General features: G+C 54.1%; 2 protein-coding genes and 2 pseudogenes across 4 annotated transcripts in view; 2 read left to right on the top strand and 2 right to left on the bottom strand.

Annotated features, from left to right (window-relative positions):
• Window positions 1–7,046, top strand: part of LOC132085554 (uncharacterized) — a 560,373-nt pseudogene extending 553,327 nt beyond the window's left edge.
• Window positions 1–22,153, bottom strand: part of LOC132085611 (class I histocompatibility antigen, F10 alpha chain-like) — a 777,359-nt gene that overhangs the window by 412,642 nt on the left and 342,564 nt on the right. The window lies entirely within an intron of this gene.
• The window catches only part of LOC132085575 (zinc finger protein 501-like), a 220,807-nt gene that overhangs the window by 74,967 nt on the left and 123,687 nt on the right, over window positions 1–22,153 (top strand). The gene's annotated exons all lie outside the window — the stretch shown is intronic.
• LOC132085561 (zinc finger protein 850-like) overlaps window positions 1–22,153 on the bottom strand; it is a 221,297-nt pseudogene that overhangs the window by 113,277 nt on the left and 85,867 nt on the right.

The following is a 22,153-nucleotide window of genomic DNA, read 5'->3' as shown; positions in this document are numbered from 1 at the left end:
GCAGCAGTGGCAGCAAGGCTTGGCCCCAGTGGCTGGAGCTGGCAGAGGAGGGTGGCCAGGATTGCAGAGGATTCCAGGCGAGGATCTGTGGGCAGGCGCAGGGGCTTGGCCCGCTGTGGAGCCCTGGCTGCTGCTGCGTTGCCTTCAGGGCAGGCTCAGGGGCGGCCTCCCATCCTCCTGCTGCGGGCGGGAAGTGCAAATCTCCGGGGCTCCAGAGCCCTTGAGGCCAGGCTGAGGGGTCCCCCCGTGTTGAGCTGTGCTGGCGGCTGTTTCTGGCCTCAGGGACACTTGGCATGGGCCCCTTGGCCACCAGTGGTGCTGCTTTGCACTCCTTGGGCAGGAGCCGATGTCCTGGCTGGGTGTTGGCCACAGTAAAGGTCCAGGGCAGGCTGTGTGCCAGCCCAGCTTGCTGTGGGAGAATGTTCCTTGATATCTGCTCCAGTGGTTGCTGAAGCAGTGAGAATTGCTTTTGCCCCCCTGTTAGGTGCCATGGTGTCAGCAGAAGATGTTGAAGCCTTCCTGCTCAGGGCATTTCAGTGCCAGGCTCTCACAGGCACCCACAGCTCCGTGGGTTGAGCTGAGCATGTGGCGGTGACCTGCGCTGTGTCGGATTCCCCTTCCTTAATAACAGCCTGTCTTGTAGCTCTTTTCCCTTCTGCTGCCCTTGCAGAGCCATCCACAAACACATTTTCTCCCTCAGGCCGGGCAATGTCCCATCATCAATGTGTCCCAGCCTGGGTCTGGAGCTCTGTCCCTTGAGTGCAGTCTTGGGTTCCTTGCCAGCCCCTCTCCAGGCTGTTCACACAGGAGGCTGGGTTAAACCCTTGCCCTGTCCTCAGTTCTAAATCCTCCTGCACCATTGAACAAGTTTCATACTGTAATAAGCGAGCCCTGCTCATCTATTTAGAGGCTCTTTTGGTTGTCAGACCTTTAACTTGATGTCAGACTTGAACTATAGGAGATCCTATGTAGGGTTAAACATTTTAGCACAAGAATTCCTTTCGCAAGACCCTTTTTAATATCCACCTGTAATTCAAATTCTTTTTCCCTGTCTGGACGGCACAGGCCAGCCGCCTCAGTTAATCTTCATTTTAACACTTGAAAATTCTGTGTTTCCTCCTCCTGTCCATCCATCCCGTTTGTTGACTGGCAGGATAGGAGTGTTGTAGGGAGACATCCCTGGCTCCAAAAGCCCTGCCTTTAACAGGGACTCAATACCAGGATATGAGCTCTTCCTTCCCTCTCTTGGAACAGGGTATTCCTTGTCCTGGTTGCTTTAAAGTAATTCTTAGAGGCTCCATATCTAATTTTCCCTCTTTCCCTGGGGCTGCCCACACTTTGGGGTTCAGTTCAGCATGGGCCTTGTCAGATTTTGGCACAAAGGTAGAACAGAACTGGCCTCTGTATCCCTTTTGCAGTATTAAAACCCAGCTCACAAATTCTTTCCTAGTTAATTACAATCACAGGAGGAAGAAAAAGCAATTCATTTATTTCTGACCTATCCCCCACTGCTTCTAATAGTGGTTAAACAAATCATACCTGCTCATGTTTCCCACTCATTCCCTTAAAAATTAAAACATTCCTTTACTATTTTCCACCTAGGGCTAAGATTCAGAGTGGATTGAGAGGCCCCTGTGTCCATCAGGAAATGCCTCCTCTCAATGCAGACCCACCCTGAATGTTCTCAAGGGCTCCAGTGTGGAGGGTCCCTGGTGTGATGGGAGCTGTGACAGCCCTGCCAATCCATGTCCATCAAGGGGTGGACTTGCTGGTCCTGAGGGTGCTGCTGTCTGTGCTTGCAGTGTCCTTGTGCCCTGCAGCTGGAGCCCTGGTTCCTTGCCAGGGGCTGTTTGGGTGGGCTCTCCCCTGCCGAGGAGGGCAATGCCTCTGCCAGGTGCTTGTGGCTGAGCCGTGCCCTGGGTGCTGGGGCCCCCTTGGGCCCTGGGGTTGATCCCTCAGGGGCTGTAGGAGCTGTGCCCTGGCCTTTGCCTTCAGCTTGGCCTTTTGCTGCTCCCTTTTTGCACTCACCTGCTGTGCCTTTGTGCCCAAGTGCTGCAGGGCCTTCTTGTGCCCCTCCTGCAGCCCCCCTCAGTGCCTGTGGGTGCTTGTCTTGCTTTACAAGAGAGGTGTCTGCTCGGGAAGGCAGAAAAAGCCTCTCTTGGAATGGAGAATGCAAACTCCGGCCTTCTTAATTTTTAGACTAGTGAAATCAAGGGTCTCTCAGGCAAAGATATGGGAATAGGAATACCAGTTGTTTACTAGTGTGTATAATAAAGCAAACAAACACCAACAGCTGCGGCACTGACAGCAAACAGAGCCCGGACCCAGTCCCGGCCTTTGGGCTGCGGCGCTTTGCCCTTGGGTGCAGTTCCGGGCACGGCCGGCAGGGGCGCTGGTGGCTCCCGCGGGGCGGGGCAGCGCATCCCTCCCATGGGAACCTCTCTGAACGGAAATAGAGCAATCCCTTCATCTAACTCTTTCACTTTTTTACCTTCTATAGCCTTTCTCGTGTGTTTTGAGAAAGAATTTGGAGAGGGCTGCCTTTTAACTGAGCTCCTAGTGTTTCGATAAGGTTCTTCCTGTGGAGAGAGAGAGTTTCCCTGAACAGCCGGAGCTGTGGTTACCAAGGGGCCGTAACTCAGAGCAGGATGGGGTCAGGGGAGGATATCCCGCCGAGGCTCGGTGGGAGTGTGGGCAGGGTCTGCTGCCGGAATCGGCAGAGGGGGATCTTCCCGTGGAGGCTGAGGCGGAGCGTGGGCAGCCCCCCCATGGCTGATGGCGGCTGATCCGGCAGCTGCCGGCAGAGCAAAGGCAGGTGGGAGAGCCCGGCAGCAGCGGCGGTGCCCAGCGCAGGTGGCACGGGCAGGGCAGCCGGGGACGGGATGGCTGGGACCCCCCCTGGGTGCGGTGGGCGTGGTGACCTCGGAGCAGGCGGCAGGACAGAGCAACCCCCATCTTCCCCAGCATGGCCGGCAGAGCGGCCGCGGGCCAGGCAGTGGGAGCAGGGCACACAAATTGAGCGACAGCGCCGGGGCAGGTGGAGCTGCCCTGGGCAGTGAGGCCGCACCTGGGATGGAAACCGGGGCAGGCGGAGCTGAGGCGGGCAGCGAGCCGGGACCCGGGACAGGCGCCTGGGCCGCGAACGGAGGGGGCAAGGCCTGCAGAGGATCCCACTCTCTTTATGTTTTTTCCTCCTGCTCCTCTCCCTTTCATTTCCCCCCCCCCCCCTTTTTTTTTTTTTTTTTCCTCTGGTGTTTCTGATACTTCAAAGATTTTTATTCTCCTGAAATCTCCTGTCTAACATGTGGCATATTCTCTTTCTTCTAGATTAATCAATTTTTTTATCAAATAAATCCAGAGCCTAACAAATCTAAACTTCTGCATGGATACTTTGAAATGGTCAACCAGCTAACTCATGACCTCCAAATGTTGTTTTTCTCTTCACCTTTTTATTTCTCCTTTGGCAAATTAAGCCTCTTTCAGTTACTTGCTTTGCTACTCCAAAAATCCCAGTGCACACATGCTTTCTTAAAAAATGATCACACAAAGCTTGACTACCCCAGTGGGTTTTCTGATGCAAGTGTTCTAATATTTTCCTAGTAAGCACATTTTATTATGAAATTGTCTTCCTTCAAGAAGTTTCCATTTCCCTGGTTTATCTTTTTCACTTCCTATCTTTTTTAATTCTTTTTTCTCGGCTTTCCTAAACTTTGGAATTTCCAGCTTTTCCTCCTTTGGAGTTATTATTAACATAACTCTTTTATCTCCATCTTCTACTGTGATGTTCCCCAGTTTGCCCAGTTTGCCTCTCCTTTGGCCTAGGCTGGGTTCCCCCCGCCCGCAGCGGCTGGGAGCAGCCGAGAGCCCCGCGCTGCCCGTCCCGACCTGTCCCGGCTCCATCCCCGCTCCTGCCGCGGGCTGTGAGGGCTGCAGGAACGGGGCACCGAGGGTGTGGCTGCTGCTGGGGGAGGAGGAGGAGGGAGGGAAAGGCCATGAAGGGGGAGGAGGAGGTGGGGTTAGAGGGGAGGAGCAGGGGGAGAAGGGATGGAAGAGAAGAGGTGGAGGTGGAGAGAGAGCAGCAATGGAAGGAGGAGGAGGAGGTGCGGTTAGGGAGGTGGAAGAGGAGAAGATAAAAAGAGCAAGGATGGTAGAGGGGAAGGAGGTGGAGATAAGATAGAGGAGGAGGGGGGAAGGAAGGGGAGGAGCGGGAGGAAGAGGAAGAGGAGGGACAAAGGAAGATGGAGGCTGAGCTGAGGGAACCACGCAGTCGATCCCTGCCTGAATTCGCAGCTCCCAGCTGTGGGATCATCGCCCCCCCAATCGCACCCATGAGCGGGGAGAGGGAGCTCGGCCCGGATATCCCGGAGGGTCCCTGGGTTGGGGTTTTTGGGAGATGTTTGGAGAATGAAGCAGTCCAAGGCTGAGCGGAAAAGGCCCCTTGGGGGGACATTGGGGGGTGGCGGTGGTGGCTGCCGGCAGAGGCAGCCTGGAGGAGCAGAGCCCTGTGTCCCCCAGGAGCCCAAAGGGGGGAGCCCAGAGAGGGGGAGCGCCGCCATTGGCGGGAGCCTCAAGAGCCTGGAGAGGGGCAGGGGGGACTCCTTGGAGCCGCTGCAGCCCAGAGCAGAGAATGAGGGGAGAAGGGAGCCCGGGAGTCCAAACAGCCCCGGCATCCCGAAATGGGGAGAGTGAAGCAGGGGGAGCTTTTGGCATTGCTGGGACTGCCAGCAGCCTGGGCAGGGCGGGCACTGGGCACAAGGGGGACCCCCAATCCAAGCGTGACCCCCGAGCAGCTGGGACAGGGGGGAACCCCCGTCCCAGCTGAGGGGAGGGACCAGGGACGGGGAACTTTTGGGAGGCTTTTTCAGGGCTGAATCTGGGTGTTTGGGAAGTGTTTCTGGAGCCTAGATGGCCAGTGGCTTATAGAGATGGACTCGGACAGAGGGAACTTCAAACTCAACATTCTCATCCCTTTTTTTCCCCAAACCAGGATTTCCCTTTGCCAACTTCTTGGAGGCTGCGAGGAAGATGCCTGGGACACTGAGGAAGGTGAGGGGGAAGTCAGTGTCTCTGGATTCTTAAAATCAGAGGGTTGTGGGAAAGCTGCAAAAGACAAGCCTCAGAGACATTAGAACTGATTTGAGCTTAGCAGCAGCCATAAGATTGGCCAGCAGAATAATTATATAAGAAGTATAAATTAAGGAGAAGTAGAACAGTGGTCTGTGTGCATTAACGCTTATCTAGAATAACTCCCTAACCTGCTGAAAAGTATATCTAGCAAGATATTGGGAAGTCCCAAGATTAATAATGGAGCTCTGTGCATTGTGTTTTAAGGCTTACAAGCAGGTATTGTATTTGAAATAAGCAAGCATTGTTTTAACCGTCAAGGTGCTTATAGTGCTTGGATAGAACTAATGTCAATATGCTTTTGCTTTGCATGATTGGTCAAAAACCTTTTAAAGTAAATTTTAACGTGTAGTTCTTTTTCTGCTACTTGTGATATGAGCTGCTGACATTTTGCCATGGTCATAACCAAGTAATGAGACAGATGTTGGAAAATCACACAGCTCAGGACGCATTCCCAGCAGTCCAGTCCTGTTTGTGATTTGCGCACAGCCCCGAGCTGGTGATGAGTGCCCCTTTCCCCTCTGTGCTGCTCCATCTCCCAGCCCAGCACAGCCCCGGCTGCAGCTCAGCCCTGGGGGATCTCCTTGCCCTTGCCTGTGGCACGGAGGCAAATCCCATCCTGTCCTTGTCCTTCCTCCCCCAGAGCAGGAGCTGAGCATGGAGAGCAGGGAGGACAAATGCTCGCAGCAGAACCTGGTGGCAGAGGCCGTTTTGAGCGGCTCCACGGCGCAGGAAGCCAACAGGGAGGAGAAGCCCCAGAGATGGCACACGAGGAGGGGCTGCAAACGCAGCTGGCAGGGATCTGAGGGGGAAAGAGCCAGCCTGGTCCGGGAAGGCGGCCAGAGATGGAGCCAGAGCTCGGAGCTGGTGCTCCATGAGCAGCTCCATGATGGGGGGAAGCCCCACACGTGCGTGGAGTGTGGGAAGAGCTTCAGGTGGAAAGGCGACCTGATCAGGCACCAGAGGATCCACACTGGGGAACGGCCCTATGAGTGTGGGGAGTGTGGGAAGAGCTTCAGCGTGAGCGGCAATCTGATCACGCACCAGAGGATCCACACTGGGGAGAGGCCGTACAAGTGTTCTGAGTGTGGGATGTGCTTCAGAGAGAGCTCCAGCCTGATTAGCCACCAGAGGACCCACACTGGGGAGAGGCCCTATGAGTGTTCCAAGTGTGGGAAGAGGTTTAAGACCAGCTCCCATCTCCTCCAGCACTATCGGGTTCATAGAGATGAGAGGCCCTTCCAATGCCTCGACTGCAGGAAGGGATTCAAGCACAGCTCCTCCCTCATCACCCACCAGCGCATCCACACTGGGGAGAGGCCCTACGAGTGTGATAAATGCAGGAAGAGGTTTGCAACCAGCTCCTGTCTCCTCCTGCACTATCGGATTCACAGAGAGGAGAGGCCCTTCCGCTGTCCCGACTGCCGGAAGGGATTCAAGCGCAACTCCACCCTCGTCACCCACCGGCGCATCCACACTGGGGAGAGGCCCTACGAGTGTCCCCAGTGTGGGAAGAGCTTCTCCTGGAGCTCTAACTTGACCCGACACCAGCGGAGGCACCACTAAGGGAAGCCCTGCGAGTGCCCCGAGTGCGGGCAGAACTTCGTGCGCTGCTCTAGCTCCATCCCCCACTGGAGGAGGCACTTTGGGCACAGCCCTGGTCACTCACATTCCCTGTGATCCATGTTGGGAACACACCTGGCTGCTTCTCCTTTTGGTTTGGCCTTAATTTTCCTCTGCTTCACCTTCATCCTTTAAAAACACCCAAAACTTGATTAAATGAAGGAAATTGATCGAATATATCTGACGTTGCATAATTTCTCAGTTGTTTTAGAGGGAATTTAGGTTTTGGGGACAGGTTCTGTGTGGAGTGCTGCTGTTGCTAAGAGGCAGGAATTTGATCTCACCCTTCTTGTATTGCTAAGAACTCCTCCCCTGACCCCAACCCCAATTCCACCCTTGGGATACCCTATAAAAACTCCACGTCTCTGCCTTTGCCCTGTCTTTGGGTTTGGGCATCCCATCCCCCTCCGAGGTAAATTTGGGGGTCCCGACTCTCTTTTCTCCGCTGTCTCCTTTCCAGTCGTTCCCCCAGTCCCTTCCCCTGTGTTTGGTTTTGGGTGCTCCAGGCCCAGCCTGCTCCATTTTGGGGTCCTGACCCCATTTTGGATTAATCTGGGGTCCCCAGCCCATCCCCAGGGTCACCTTCCCCCCCCTCCCTAAATTCCGCTCCTGGCAACTGATGAGTCATCAGCGAGACACGCTCTGATTGGCTGGAAATTACCCCGCGCGGTCTCTGAGTATTCACCGCAGTGATAGGCCTTGGTCTGTGGCTGGCAAGTGATGAGTCAGAGTCGGGCCGGGCGCTGATTGGCTGAAAATAGCTGGGTGGGGCCAGTGCTCTGAGTTTGTGCCCAGCAACTGGAGCGTCATCAGTGCCTCGCGTTGTTATTGGTCGGGATCTTTTTTGGGGTGGGGACCGGAGGAACTGAGGTTTCTTGAGGTTTATTTGGGTTTATTTAGGGTTTGTTTGGGGTTAGATATGGACTCTTTAGGGTTTTTCTTGAGTTTTACTTGGTTTATTTGGGTTTATTTGGGTTTATTTGGAATTCTTTGTGTTTATTTGGAAGTATTTGGGTTTGTTTGTGTTTATTTGGGCTTATTTGGAATTATTTGGGGTTCTTGGGAGCTATGTTGGTGTATGTGGGATTTTTTTCGGTGTACTTGAAATCATTTGGGGGTCTTTGAGTTTAATTTGGGTTTTTTTGGTTTTTTATTTTTTTGGGTTATTTGGATTTGTTTGGGGTTATTTGGGGCATTTTCAGGTATTTGGAGTTTTTTGGGTGTTCTTTGGGGTTTATTTCGATTGTTTTGGGGTTATTTAGGTTTTTTGGGGTCATGTGGGGTCAAAAAACCCGGGAATGTTTCTCCTGCAAAGATCCGGGAATTTTTCCTTAAAAATCTGAGAGTTTTTCCCCAAAAAAACGGGAAAGTCCTTTAAAAATCCCAGACTTTTCCCAGCCAATAGCAGCGCGCCCCACCCCAAACCATCCAATCACCACGCTTCATCTCTCAAACTAACGAATCATGCCGCACCCCACCCCCAACCAACCAATCACCGCGGGTATTCCCTCAGGAACACCGGCCTTCCAGTGCGCGGATCCAACCAATCACCGCATGCCTCCCCCTGCCCGCCTCTCGCACGCAGAATCAACCAATCACCGCAGGTCTCCCCTCAGCTACTCCCGCCTCTCTCGAGCTGAACCAGCCAATCACCGCGCGCCTCCCCTCGGCAAAGCCCGCCTGCCTCGCCCCTCTCCTGTCAATCACCGTGCCCTCTATCAAACCAACCACTCACCGGGCGTCTCCCCTCAGCAACTCCCGCCCTCCCCGCGCGTCTCCAGCCAATCGGAGCCGAGCCCAAAGCAGCGCCCCCTGACCACGGGCCGGGCATGGAGCGGGCGCCCCCTATTCCTCCCCCCCCCCCCGGGACCCCCTCAGGGACCCCCGGGAGCCGCCCCAGGCTCGGGCGGGTCCTGCGGGAGGTGCTGGAGAGAGCGGGGGAGGCGCTGGGAGAGGACGGGGGGCTCCGGGAGCTGCTGAGGAGGCGCAGGGACAGGTGAGGGGTCCTGGAGGGGTCGTGAGGGGAATTTGGGGAGGGGTCTTGAGGATGTTTGGGGGCGATTTGGGGAGGGTCTAGGGGGAACTTGAGGAGGTTTTAGCAGGGTCTGGGGGTGCTATGGGGGGGAATTTGAGGATGGGTCCTTGGGGGGGTGTCACGATCCATCCTCACGGACGGGTTTCGTGATGGTTCATGGATTTGATCTTAGGGTGCAAACAGAACTGACACGGTACAAGAAGGTTTGCAATGATAATCGAAACAAATGCACCTTTATTGAATGACCACAGCAAAATGCGATAGAGGGATTAAGGGAGAGAAAAAGACAGAGGAAGAGAGGGAATAGGGCTGCCAAACATAGAGATGAAGTCCTTTGGTCCAGTCCAGTCGAGGATCCACCTGTTGCGTCTGGGAGATCTCGAAGCCTCTCGCTAACTCAGAGGTTTTTATTATGATAACTCTATTGAAAATTGCGAGGGGGCGATACAGATACAATAAGGAATAGATGTAACAGGTAGTCCGTGCTCTCAGCAGTAAAGGAGAGCCATTGTCTTCTTGGTCCAGCGGTCACAACCTGCAGGCAAACATCTCGCTTTGGTCAGCTTGCCTCCCCCACACACCTGCCCCGGGCTGGGGGTTTCAGTCCCAGTCCTTGGAAGGAGCAGAGGGGCCTTTTCACATGGGGGTTCCATGTCTCAGTCCTTGATGGAGAGGCTCCTTCCATCTCAGTCTATCTGTCCTGGTGGTTGTAAAACAGGTGAGGGTCTTCTGTGGGGGGACCACCTGAAACTCAGGAGAAGTCCAGCCAGGCCGAGAGGTGGGACAGCTCCCAAGGCTGTTGTTGCACAAAGGGCATGGTGCCCTCTTATTACAGTGTCCTGAGTGGGTCGCTGCTGGTGAGAGAGAGACGGTGAATCTTGTTTCTAGATCAGAAGGCTGAATTTATTGATTTATAATATATACTACATTATAACTATACTAATAAGAATAAAGAGAGAGGTTGCAGAGCTGCTGAGCTAAGCTAAGAATAGATAGAAAGAATCTATAACAAAGTTGTGCCCAAGGACTTGGTCCCCGGCTTGCATTATGTGATTGGCCCTTAATTATAAACAAGAAGCATGAGCCAAACAAGAAACCCCTGTTGTATTCCACAGCATCTGATAATAATTGTTTACCTTCTCTTCTGAGGCCTCTGGCCTCCAGAAGACGCAGAAATCTGAAAGAAAGGATTTCTGTGAAGAAATGTCTGCGACGCCCCCTCCTTCTCCTTGGGCTCAGTGTAGCACACAGCAAACAACACCTGTGAGAACAATGGCTTAGCAACGCTCTCAGATCTAGGGCGTTGTTGGCATGTGACTTTCTCCTTTGGAGCCAGAGATTTAAGACATGGGCGGTCTTTTCTTAGTGGTCCCCAAATGACGATCCTGAGGCAGATGAGGGAAAATTCGGAACCGACTCTCTCAAAAATATAAAACTATTTTTTAAATTATATAAATTTAAGTTATATGATGTTTTCATAAATAAAATTAAAAAGTATTAAAATTAAAAAGTATTAGTTATTTTAAATTAATTAGATATTCCTAACAAGGGTTGAGCTCTCCCTCCCTGCTCAGTGCAGGATGTGGGGAGGGGGAGATGCTGACGGGGCCGGGGGACTGCAGCTCTGGCGGGGTGGAAAAACGGCGAGGCACACGCTCCGCCACGGCGGGGACACCACCCCTGGCACCCGCCCTGACCTTCTTGCGCAGGGAGAAGCCGAGCCCCAGCGCCAGGAAGACCGAGCCCAAGACGAACCTCCCGATGCCCGTCAGCATCTCTGGGGGGTCTGCAGGGCTCAGCAGCCCCAAAACCTCTCACCGACACCCAGAGCCCTCCCTGTGGCCCCCAGCCCAGCCAGGACCCCCTGAAACCTCCCTCTGATCCCTTTTTGCCCTGGCCAGGAGCCACCAAAGCCCCTCCCGTCCCTCTCAGCATCCCACAGCCCCCTCTCAGGTGCCCCCAGCGCCCCAGGACCCCCAAAGCCTCTCGCAGTCCCTTGGCAGCCCCAGCAGGACTCAGCCAGAGCCCTCCCAGTCTGTGCCCAGCACCACCGAGCTCATGGCGAGCCCTGCTTTGCCATCGCCGATCTCCTTCCAGCCCCTCGGGGCTCACTGCGATCCCTCCCAGGCACACCCGGGACCCCCAAACTCCCTCCCAGGCACACCCAGCACCCCCAAACTCCCTCCCAGCGCCCAGCAGGACCCCCCAAGCCCATCCCACCCTCCCCAGCATCCCCCAAACCCCTTCCAGCCCTTGCCCAGCCCCCAGCCCCTCTCCCACTTCCAGCCCGGCTCTCTCCAGCTCCCTCCCAGTGGCTCCCAGCACAGCCCAGCGGCTCTGCCAGCGCCCCCAGGGGCTCCCCCGTACCCCAGTGCCGCCTCAGGGGCTGCTCCAGGCTGACGTGCTCCACCTGGCAGCTGTAGCTGAGCCCGCGCCGCGGCGGCGTTTCCAGCAGCACCAGCAGCTGGTAGGTCCAGTCCCCGTTGGGGACCACGTCGGTGGCCACCACGTGCTCCGAGAGCTCCTGCTGGCCCTGGAACCACCTCACCTGGATGGCAGCAGGGTAGAAATCCATCACGGAGCAGAGCAGGCGGCTGGGGCCGGGCTGGGAGCTCGAGGGGGGCACCAGCGAGATGGACACGCTGGGGGGCACTGGGAGAGACAGAAAGAGAGAGCGGGAACACACTGGGATCAGCTGCGGGGCGCTGGGAGAGAGAGGGGAGGGCTGGGATGGGCTGGAAGGGAACTGGGAATAGAATGGGAGGGACTCGGAATGGACTGGGAGGGACTGGGGGCTACTGGAAGGAACTGGGAATAGACTGGGAATTGACTTGGGGAGCATGGATGAGACTGGGAAGGCCTGGGAGGGGCTGTGGTGGCACTGGGAGGAACTGGGAGTGAAGTGCGCGGCACTGGGCGGCCGCGTCCAGCGCGGGGCACTCGGCGCTGGGGATCTACCAAGGAACAGATGAGTCATCAGCGGTACGCGATCTCATTGGCTGGGAAGCCTCAGCTTAATGCGTCGCTGAAATGGACGCGGGAGGGAGCCCTGGGAGGCGCTGGGAGGGAAAGGGGGGAACAGGAGGCCCCGGGGATGGGCACAAGGAGGGCTGAGGGCTCTGGGGCGATCCTTGGGGAGGTTTTGAGGGGCTCCACGGTCATTGGGAGGGCAGGGCCCGAGGGGACATGCTCTGCTCCACGCTCACCTCAGCGCTCCACGGTGATCGGAGCAGCAATCTCGTAGTTGTGCCGGCACCTGTCCACGTGAGCCCGCATGAACTCCATTATAGCCGGGTCGCTGTTCTACTTCTTGGCATTCTTCTCCCCTAAGGGGGTGAACCCCACAAAGTGGCCAACCTCGCTGTCGAACGTCACGAACTGCTCCCGGTTGTAGATGAACCTTACCACCAACCTCACCTTCTCAGTGCCATTAATGAAGAGACAATAGGCCTTATGCATCCACTGGAACACCCCTGTGAGAGCAGCACACAGCTCAGGGATGTGCCCCCCTCAGCACCCCCCAGCATCACCCCTAGAGCACCGGGGCCCATCCCGGATCCGTACTCAGCACCCCCTGTGCCCCACGGCCGCCACGGGACGCTCCTGCCCGCGCTGCCGCTTCCTCTTTGCCGCCCTTCCCCCATTTCCCCTTCCACATCCTCTCCCACATCCAGCCACTCCCAAATCACTTTTCTAGCCCCATTTCCCCATAAATCCCCCAATCTCCGGCCTTCTCGGGCTCAGTTTTGGGGTCATCCCCTCCCCTTTTCCCCCTTTCTTCACCCTCTCTCACCCCTCCCTCTCCTCCCCCCACCCCTAAGCCCCTCCTGCTCTCCCTTTGGGGGTCCCCTCCTCCTCCCCCTCCATTATGGTCTCCCCCCTTCCCCTCTTTTCCCCCTTCTCCCCCCCTGTCCCAGCGCCTCCCGCCCCCCGCTCACCCGAGAGCTCCGCGCCCGCAGCCGGGGGGGCTCCCAGCACCACCAGTGCCACCAGCAGGGCCCCAGCTGCCGCCCCTCGCCCCATGGCCGGGGCCGGGCAGGGAGCAGCAGCCCCAAAGCAGCCGCGCTGCGCTGGGAGCGCCAGTCCGGAGCAGGGCGGGCTCGGCAGCGCCGCGCGCTCTCATTGGCTGCCGCCGCTTCTGGGCAGCGATCGGCCACGGGCTCTGCCCGGCAACCGATGAGGCAATCCAACGCCCCGACCTCTCATTGGCTGTGCTGCCTCCTGCCTGCTCTGCTATTGGCTGACGCATTTCCGGGACTCTGCAGCCCCGGGCTGGGGGTTTTTTGGGTAGGGGGAACCTTGGGGCGCTGGGCAGGTGGGAGTTCAGGTGAGCCCAGCAATGCGTGCCCAGGTGCGCGGCATCTCAGGGCTGCCCGTGGTGAGCGGTGACGCTGGCCCGATGCCAGGCACCCCCAGAGCCGCTCTGTCCCTGCCCCCCGCAGCCACACAGGGACAGAAAATGGAACCGAGGGTTCCTGCGTGGGGACAAGGACCGGGAGAGATCCCCCAGCAAATCCCACACGGGCACAACAGACCCGGCCTGGGCACGCGGAGGGAATTTATTACCAACCAAATCACAGCAGCACAAGGAGAAGGGAAAGAAATCTCTCCAACACCTCCCCCCTGCCCAACACGGATCAGCCAGAACAGGGGTCACCAGGGCTCTGCCCAACAGGAGTCACTGGGGATCGTCCAACGCAGATCCTCCCATGGGGGATGGAGCTGGAGCAGCGCACAAAGCTCTTCCCACACTCGGGACACTCGCAGGGCCTCTCCCTGGTGTGGAAGTGCTGGTGAGTGACGATCTCTGAATCCCACCTGAAGCTCTTCTGACATTCCAAACACTCCTAGGGCCGTTCCCCAGTGTGGAGCTTGTGGTGCTTGCTGAGGTCGGAGGTCCCACTGAAGCTCTTTCCACATTCCTCACACTCACAGGGCCTCTCCCCAGTGTGGATGTTCAGGTGTTCCATCAGGGTGGAGCTGGAGCTGAAACCCTTCCCACATTCCAAGCACTTGTGGGGCTTCTCCCTGCCATGAGGCTCCATCAGCTCTGAGCTCTGGGTGCATCTCTGGCCGCCTTCCTGGCTCAGGGCGGCTCTTTCCTCACCACGCCTCCCTGGGCTGGGTTTGCAGCCCCTCCTCATGAGGGATCTCTGGGGCTTTTCCTCCTCCTCCATCTGGCCACAGCTTGGGAATGACAAACCCTGGTTTGGGGGAAACCAAGGTGGGAGTGCCTTGGAGTAGAGGCTCCTCCTGGCCAGGTCCATCTCTAGAACTCAGCAGGAGTCTTGTGTCCATGAAAAGCTCCACATATCAAGATTCAGCCCAAAAAAAACTCTCCCAGGAGTTCCCTATTGCTGATCTCCCCACTTTTGGGGTTCCAGAGGTTTCCTTTCCTTGGGATCACAGGGGTCCAATGGTTCCAAGGGTTCTTCATTCTCCAGCGTCCTGCTTAGGGATGATCCAGGGGCTTTTGGGAGTCCATGGGGTCCCTTCTACCCTGATGCTCTGCTTTGAGGTCCCAGGAATCCCAGGGGTCCCTCCTCTCCAGGCTCCCCCCCCTTTCCAGTCTGCTGGGGTTCCCCAGCTCTGGGATCGCCCCTCTCTGCTCTCCCCACTCTGGGGGTCCCAGGGGTTCCCCTCCTCTGCTCTCCTGGGGGTCCCCAGGACCAATGTCCTCCCCTGCCCATACTGGGTAATGGCCGCGTGGGCCCCCGAAGATCCCCCAAGGGGCTCAGCTTTGGGCTCCTGCAAGATCCAAACCTACACACACAGAGAAAAAAACCTCCCAGGGACACCAGATGATACTTGGGGTCAATTTCACAATCTGTGAGCTCCAAACACACCCCAATAAAAAACCCTCACCGGGACCCCCCAATGGATTTGGGACGAGCTCCCCCTCCCCGCTCACCTGCAGGGCGAGCTGGGGGCGATGGTCCTGTGGCTGCGGCCACAGGGGGCACTGGAACCTCCTGTTCCTCCTGTTCCTGCTCCCGCTCCTCCTCTTCCTGCTCCTCATTTTCCTCTCTCCATCCTCCTCCTCCTCCTTCCTAATCCCACCTCCTCCCCAGTTCCTGCCTTCTGTGTATTTAGAGTGGGGAACCTTGCTTGCATTTAGAACTAGAACAAAAATCCCAGAGGGAACAAGGCTTGCTGCTTTTAGTCAGAAGCATCAGTGACTAAAGGTCACGTTTCCTTTGGTTTGGGGCCATCCTTGCTCCTCGTCAGTGTTCAGGCTGGGCTATGGGGTGTCCTTGTTTGCTTCATTTTCCGAGTTCCTCTTGCACCCTTCGGGCCATAGGCTGTGCCCTGGGAGGGTTCTTTGTGCTCCTTTGTGACACAGGAGAACCTTCTAGGCGGTTTCTGCGTGAGCTGCTGCTGGGATGTCTCAGGAACAGCGCCACGTCCCCGTGGTGTTCCCGTTGCTGTGGGACACGGAGGCCTCAGTGCCCAGAGTGGCTCTGGGCTCGTTTCCGGAGGATCCTCCTGCCCGAGGCATTCTCAGCAGCCAGCCCAGAAGGTGTCCTTCTGTGCTTGCAGGTGTTATGTTTGCCCAATTATCCCATCATAAAAAAACCCCAAACAATATTTAAGGTAGCAGCAATTTTAATTAAATAGTTTAGAAAATATATAAATAAGGGATAATATGGTTCAAATAATAACGCATAAGCAAAAACAACCGCGGGATACGGAGGGCAGGGTTCAATGACCCTTGCCACTTCACGTACAAGCTTGCCAAGTGAAAGTCACCCCTTATATGCCATATGTCAATGCCATCTCCTCCTATTTTCTGTTCGTCACTTTTCTGTCTCCGCCCTCCTTACCACCTTTACCACGCATGCGCCACCACTCGGTTTGGTGGTCGCACAAGTCTTTGGGGGTCGTCACTGATGAAGGCCCTATAGTCTTCTTCGTTGTCCTTTAATTCACCTTTGGGTTACACATGCGCACCAAGCCAGTACAATGTAAGCCAAGACTAACGTATCACTGCATCTACATATCAAGGCAAAAAATCCCTTATAATTAGCATTTTCTGTGACTGACCGAGGTTCTTGGTCATTTTTAGCAACTATATCTTCAGCTTCTTTCCTGTGGTCCTTGAAAAACATCTGCTGGGAAGGGGGGGGTGGAGCCTCTCCTCTCCCTCTCCTCCTTGGCATTACAACTTTTAACTATTAACTATTTTATTATTCTCAAATATTAATTACTGTATCAATATTGATTACTGTTTCAATTTTTATCAGCACGAATCATACCCATTTATCACAAATCCCCCATTTCTCTTTTTGATCATTATTATTTGTGCTGTATTTAAAAAGCTGTGCCCTGATATCTTTTATATTTTTCAGAATCTTTGTTTCCTCGTTGTCTCTTTTCATCTTCAAACTTTTCCAGCATTTCTATTACTGCTTCTAGTCTTTCACAATTTCTTTCAAGTTTAGTTAGCATTTCCTGGTCTATTTCAATCTTTTTAGGTCCTTGTTCTTTAACAGGGTTCGATTTAGCTTTTAATACCATTATAGATCTTGATTTTCCTTTTTCTGCTGATTCTGAATCTAGAGACGTTGTAATCTGCATCTTTTGAATCACTGATTCAAAAGATTAGCCTAATAGTTACAAAATCATACAAGGCAGAAACAGAAGTCCCATAATTGAGCATAACAACATGACCTTTAACTTTTTTCTCCAAACATTTCCAAAGAGGTTACCCCACCAATCTGCTTTCAAGATTGAATTCCACTTTTGTAGTGGCACATGAGCTGCTCTTTTAATTTCCTCTACAAATTTTGTGGTAGCTTCCCCATAATCATCAATTTCTACACAGCACTTAAATTCATTAAATCTCCCACAAGCTCCTCCTTCTTTTGCTAACAGATAGTCTAGGGCGATCCTGTTTTGATACACAAACACCCGCATTTGTGTATATTGCCTGGCCAACATTTTTAAAGCATCAGAGGTGTGATTTGACACCACTTCCACTAGTGCTTGGAGCCTTATTAGTTTATTCAACAGGTAAATTGGGGTCCTATATCCCCATGACCCATCCTGAGCCCATGTTGCTGGGTCATAATATGCTATAATTTGTTCTGCAGGCCATTCGTCCTCCTCCCATTTTTGATTCCCTCCTGCTGTTGGAAAATTTAAATTCAAATCTCCTTTATTCCACTGCAGGATTTCATACAGTGGAGTTCCTAGCACATTGCTCCTAGACCTCAGTAGAACAAAGAAGGAGGGTTGTATTACTCCCAAAGTACAGGTTCCTCCCCATTTTTGAGGTAACACACTGTATCCTCGTTGCTCACAAATCCAATATATCCCATCTGAGGCTTTCCATTTCTTATCAGTTTTCTCCAGTTGTTCCCAATAAGACCTCAGGCTGTCGATGGATTGGTGGGGGTTAGCTCCAGGACTTCTGTACCAGCATAAATTAATCTGTTCATCCCATTCACAATTTATTTCTTTTATTGGTCCCCAATATCCAACGGGGTTTTCAGGTCACTAAATTTTTGAACGATTATCTGTATTAACCACCAGTGTGGATTTACAAGGAGTATGCCCTATTATTTTTAAATTTCCTTCCTTCTCGAGTTATACAAATGATTCCAATTACTTGATGGCTTAAAATCCATCCTTCAGGTCTCTTCAATGTTCCAGAACAGTGGCAGTGGCCACTAAACAAACAAAAATTGAAGGCGCTCAACAAGCTTGTTCAGGAGCAGTTACTTAAGGGCAGTATCGTGGAGACTATGTCTCCCTGGAATTTTCCAGTTTTTGTGATCAAGAAGCCCAATAAACATAAGTGGCAGCTCCTGACCAACCTTGGCCAAATTAATGAAAAAATAGCAGACATGGGGTCTCTCCAACCAGGGATGCCCTCCCCGGCAATGGTCCCCCAAAACTGGAATTTGGCTGTTGTTGACATCAAAGATTGTTTCTTCCAAATTCCCCTACACCCTGACGATGCCCCGCATTTTGTGTTCACAGTTCCTTCCATCAACCGTGAGTCCCCAGACAAGCGCTACCACTGGCGGGTCCTTCCGCAAGGAATGAAGAACTCTCCAGTGATCTGCCAGTGGTATGCTGTTTCTCTGCTGTCCCCCATTTTTGCAGCCCTCGGGGATGCCATCGTGATTCATCATTATATGGACAACATCCTCGTGTGTGCGCCCGACGATAGTCTCCTTGCCCGTGCGCTTGACCTGACAACCAACGTGTTGGTTGCTGCAGGGTTCAAGCTCCAGCAGAACAAGATTCAACAGATGCCACCTTGGAGGTACCTGGGCCTTGAAATTACCAAGCAGACCATTGTGCTGCAGAAATTGGCGATAAGGACTAATGTCCAGATCATTGCGGATGTGCATCAACTGTGTGGGTCTTTAAATTGGGTGAGACCCTGGCTGGGCATTTCTACCGAGGACCTGGCCCCCCTTTTCAATTTGTTGAAAGGGGGAGAGGGGCTTAGTTCCCCTAGGACTCTCACCCTAGAGGCTCAGGTAGCTCTGGAGAAGATCCAAAAGGCTATTTCGGCCAGGCAGGCCCACCGTTATCACCCAGGCTTGCCATTCAAATTCATAATACTGGGAAAATTGCCACACCTCCATGGCATTATCCACCAGTGGGACAGGATGCTGAAGGACCAAGGCTGGGGAGATAAGCTCTTATTCACAGAGTGGGTCTTTCTCAGCCACCATCAGTCCAAAAGAATGGCAAGGCCACAGGAGCTGGTAGCTGAACTGATCCTCAAAGCAACATCGAGGATCAGGGAGTTGGCAGGATGCGATTTCGAATGCATTTACATGCCAATTGAATTGGAGTCGGGCCAACTAAAAATGAAGACCTTCAATGAACTGCTGCAAACTAATGAGAACCTTCAGTTTGTGTTGGACAGTTACACTGAGTGTATTGCAGTAAATCGGCTGGCCCACAAATTGTTTAATTCGGAGTTTAAATTATCACTCTAAAAGGTTCAAAGTAAGGAGCCTCTAGGTGCTGTGACAGTTTTTACAGACGTGCCGGGAGCATCCCACAAAGTCAGTTATGACTTGGAAGGATCCTCAGACTCAGCAGTGGGAGACAGATGTTGCTATCGTGGAGGGTTCTCCACAAATTGCTGAGTTAGACGCAGTCATCAGGGCATTCCAGAGGTTCCAGGGACCTTTCAATTTGGTAACAGATTCTGCGTATGTCACCGGTGTAGTGTCCAGAGCTCAATCAGCAGTTCTGCAGGAGGTCTCAAACCAAAAATTATTTGAACTACTTACGAGGCTCGTCGATTTAGTCTCCCACCATGAGCATCCATTCTTTATAATGCATGTGAGATCGCATACTGACCTGCCTGGGTTCATTGCTGAGGGCAACCATCATGCCGATTCCCTGGCTGCGGCTGCAGTCACGGTGGGCCCACTCCCAGACGTGCTCGGCCAGGCTAAGATCAGCCACCAGCTCTTCCATCAGAACGCGCCTGGCCTGGTCCGGCAATTCCATCTGACCCAAGACCAGGCCAAGGTGATCGTGGCCACATGTCCCCAATGCCAGCGAGACCAGATGCCCACCATTGCCTTGGGGGCTAATTCCCAGGGCTTGGCGAGCTGTGAGGTGTGGCAGATGGATGTGACACACATCCCTTCTTTTGGTAGATTGTGTTACGTCCATGTCTCAGTGGATACCTTCTCCGGAGCTATCTATGCCTCTGCCCACACAGGGGAGAAGGCCGCGGATGTCCAGGAGCATCTGCTTCTGGCGTTCGCTGTCTTGGGCATCCCTAGGGCCATCAAAACTGACAATGGCCCAGTGTATACGTCCAAGGAACTGCGGAGCTTCCTGCAGCAATGGGGAATGGAACATAAGACCGGCATCCCCTATTCCCCAACAGCCCAAGCCATGGTGGAGAGGGCCTACCAGAGCCTGAAGAAGATCTTAGATCGGCAGCAAGCGGCTGTGAAGTTGGAGACCCCCCACATCCGGTTGTCAAGAGCACTTTACACCCTCAACTTCCTCAATTGCTCTTTTGACAACCCCAACCCTCCGGTGGTCCAGCACTTCAGCAGTCACCAGCAGCTGCAGCCTAAAGCCAGGCCGCCGGTCCTTATCAAGGATTTGGAGACCTGGCGGACGGAGGGGCCATTTGACCTGGTGACCTGGGGGACAGAATACGCTTGCGTGTCCACTCCCTCAGGCCCCCGCTGGATACCCTCAAAATGGGTCAGGCCCTTCGTCCCGAAGCAGGGGACGCAGAAAGGGGCTGTGCCACAGGTCCAGGTAGTGTGTTGGCGGCAGCAGAGGAAACCCTCCACTATAACATCTTCCTTTTTCTCTGAACTTTCTCCCATTCCTGAAGCAGAGCCCTCTTCTCCCTCTTCTCCTTCTCCTTCCGATTTTCCATTAGTTTATGAGTCTCGACCCTCATCTCCTGTTTCCTCCCCGTCTTCTTCAGATTTAAGTTGGTTGTTTGGGGCAAAACCATCAGAGTGATTTCCTTATACTTTCACCATTTCTCTTTTGTTTTAGTACATCTCCCCGATGGCCCCTGCATGGTCACCAACGGCTCCCAACCCGGGCATTCTACTGCTACTGCTGGCAACCTACGGACTCCTGCTGCCATCTTTGAAACCGTGGGTCATCCCCCAGCCAAAGGTCAATGTCTGGCGTGCCTTGGCTCAGTCTTTAGGACAAGACCACATTTGCCTCAACACCAGCACAGCAGAGGACCCGATGTCGTCTTGTCTTGTGGGGATCCCTTTCACTCCAGGCGAGTTTCCCCCTGCCTTTCAGTCAGCCTTTTCCCCTATTTTGGCCCAGAGCCTTACTATCCTCCTCAGTTTTGATTCTAGAAATGCCTGGAGCGACGGAGTGTTTAGGCTGGATCCTTTAGCCTCCAAGCCCACAGAATTACATCTTCTCGGTTCTGCCAACTCCTCTATCTGTTTTCAGTTCGATTATACTTGAGCTCCTATAAAGAAGGGCGTGGAGGTGGTCCAGCAAACTAGAAAAGAATATCAAGTGAGTCAGTGGTGCAGAGCCGTATTAAAGATAAGCGGTCCCACTACCACTGGACAGATCCCTTATGCCCTTCCCAGGGGAGTGTTTTTGATTTGTGGCGACCGAGCGTGGGCAGGCTTCCCCTCTGGTCTGATCAGAGGGCCGTGCACTTTTGGCAGAGTGACGCTGTTTACCCCCAACATCACCCAAATTGACAATTGTCATCTCCTCCGCTGCTCCCTCAGTTGCTTTGCTCCAGTGGTCAGAGGGGTCAGGCTGGAGAGAGGCTTGGCTGATGATAAAAATGGGTGCTGCCCAAAGGATAAAAAGGAAAGAAATGAACTGTTACTTTCCAAAGTGAAGTTCCTCACAGGGTCTGTTGCAACAGGACAAAGGGAAATGGTTTGAAATTCAGGAGGGGGAAGCAGGCTCAGATTAGATCTAAGGAAGAATTTTTTAACCAGCAGAGTGGGGAAACACTGACAGAAGGTGCCCAGAGATGTGGGAGGTGCCTCCTCCCTGGAAACATCCAAGCTCTGGTCAGGGAGAGCTCTGGGCCCCCTGAGCTGCTTGAAGATGTCCCTGCTCGCTGTGGGGCACCAGGCCCAGATGAGCTCCAAAGGAGCCTGCCAAGCCACAGCAGGCGAGGATTCTGCTTGCTCTGCATGTGGAACGCAGCCAGACTGGAGACTGTCGGAGGGGGCCCCACAAGAAAACCCCTCCCTGGCGCTGCTGCTTCCCCTGCAGCCCCTGGCCCTCAGCTGCAGCAGCTCCTGGGCAGCCCAGCGCCGCTCCTCGTCCGGCTCCGGGCTGCACTCGAGGCAGTCCCGCGGCAGAGCCGACAGGCGCCGGGGCTCCTGCAGCTGCGGGGTCCCGTTCTGCCGGATCAGAGCGCGAGCCTGCAGGGAAAGCAAACTCAGCGCTCTGCTGGCTCCCTTCACACCCACACGGGCTCACATCCACCCCGGGGCCTCAGCCCCAGCTCCAGGGGCACTTTCCTCCCTGCCACAGATGCTGCTCAGAGCTCATTTTGCTATGCCAGCCAAAAAACCCAAACCCTGGGGCTGCCACAGCCACTGCAACATCCAAATGATCTCGCCTTGAGAGCCAGTTCCATTGGCTGACTCTGTCAGTAGGAACCTCCATCAGAAATAGCCCATTTTGCTTCTCCAAATGGGGACACCAGCTTTACAGGCCATTTTCCAGAGTCAGTGTGGTTTGCTTGTGTTATTTCAGAGGATTCTTACATCAAGGTCATCTCTGCAGTGCCACTGACACTCAAGTAAATGCATTCCTGATGCCCCATCCCAGAAACTCCCAGGCAAGAAACAGGAGGTTTGTGATGCTGAAAGCTCAGGCTTGGTGACACGGAGAAAGTAGCTTGGACTAGGA

The sequence above is a fragment of the Ammospiza nelsoni genome, chromosome 31 (assembly GCF_027579445.1).
Source record: "Ammospiza nelsoni isolate bAmmNel1 chromosome 31, bAmmNel1.pri, whole genome shotgun sequence".
Classification (NCBI taxonomy): domain Eukaryota; kingdom Metazoa; phylum Chordata; class Aves; order Passeriformes; family Passerellidae; genus Ammospiza; species Ammospiza nelsoni.
This window is presented reverse-complemented; position numbering and strand designations above follow the sequence as displayed.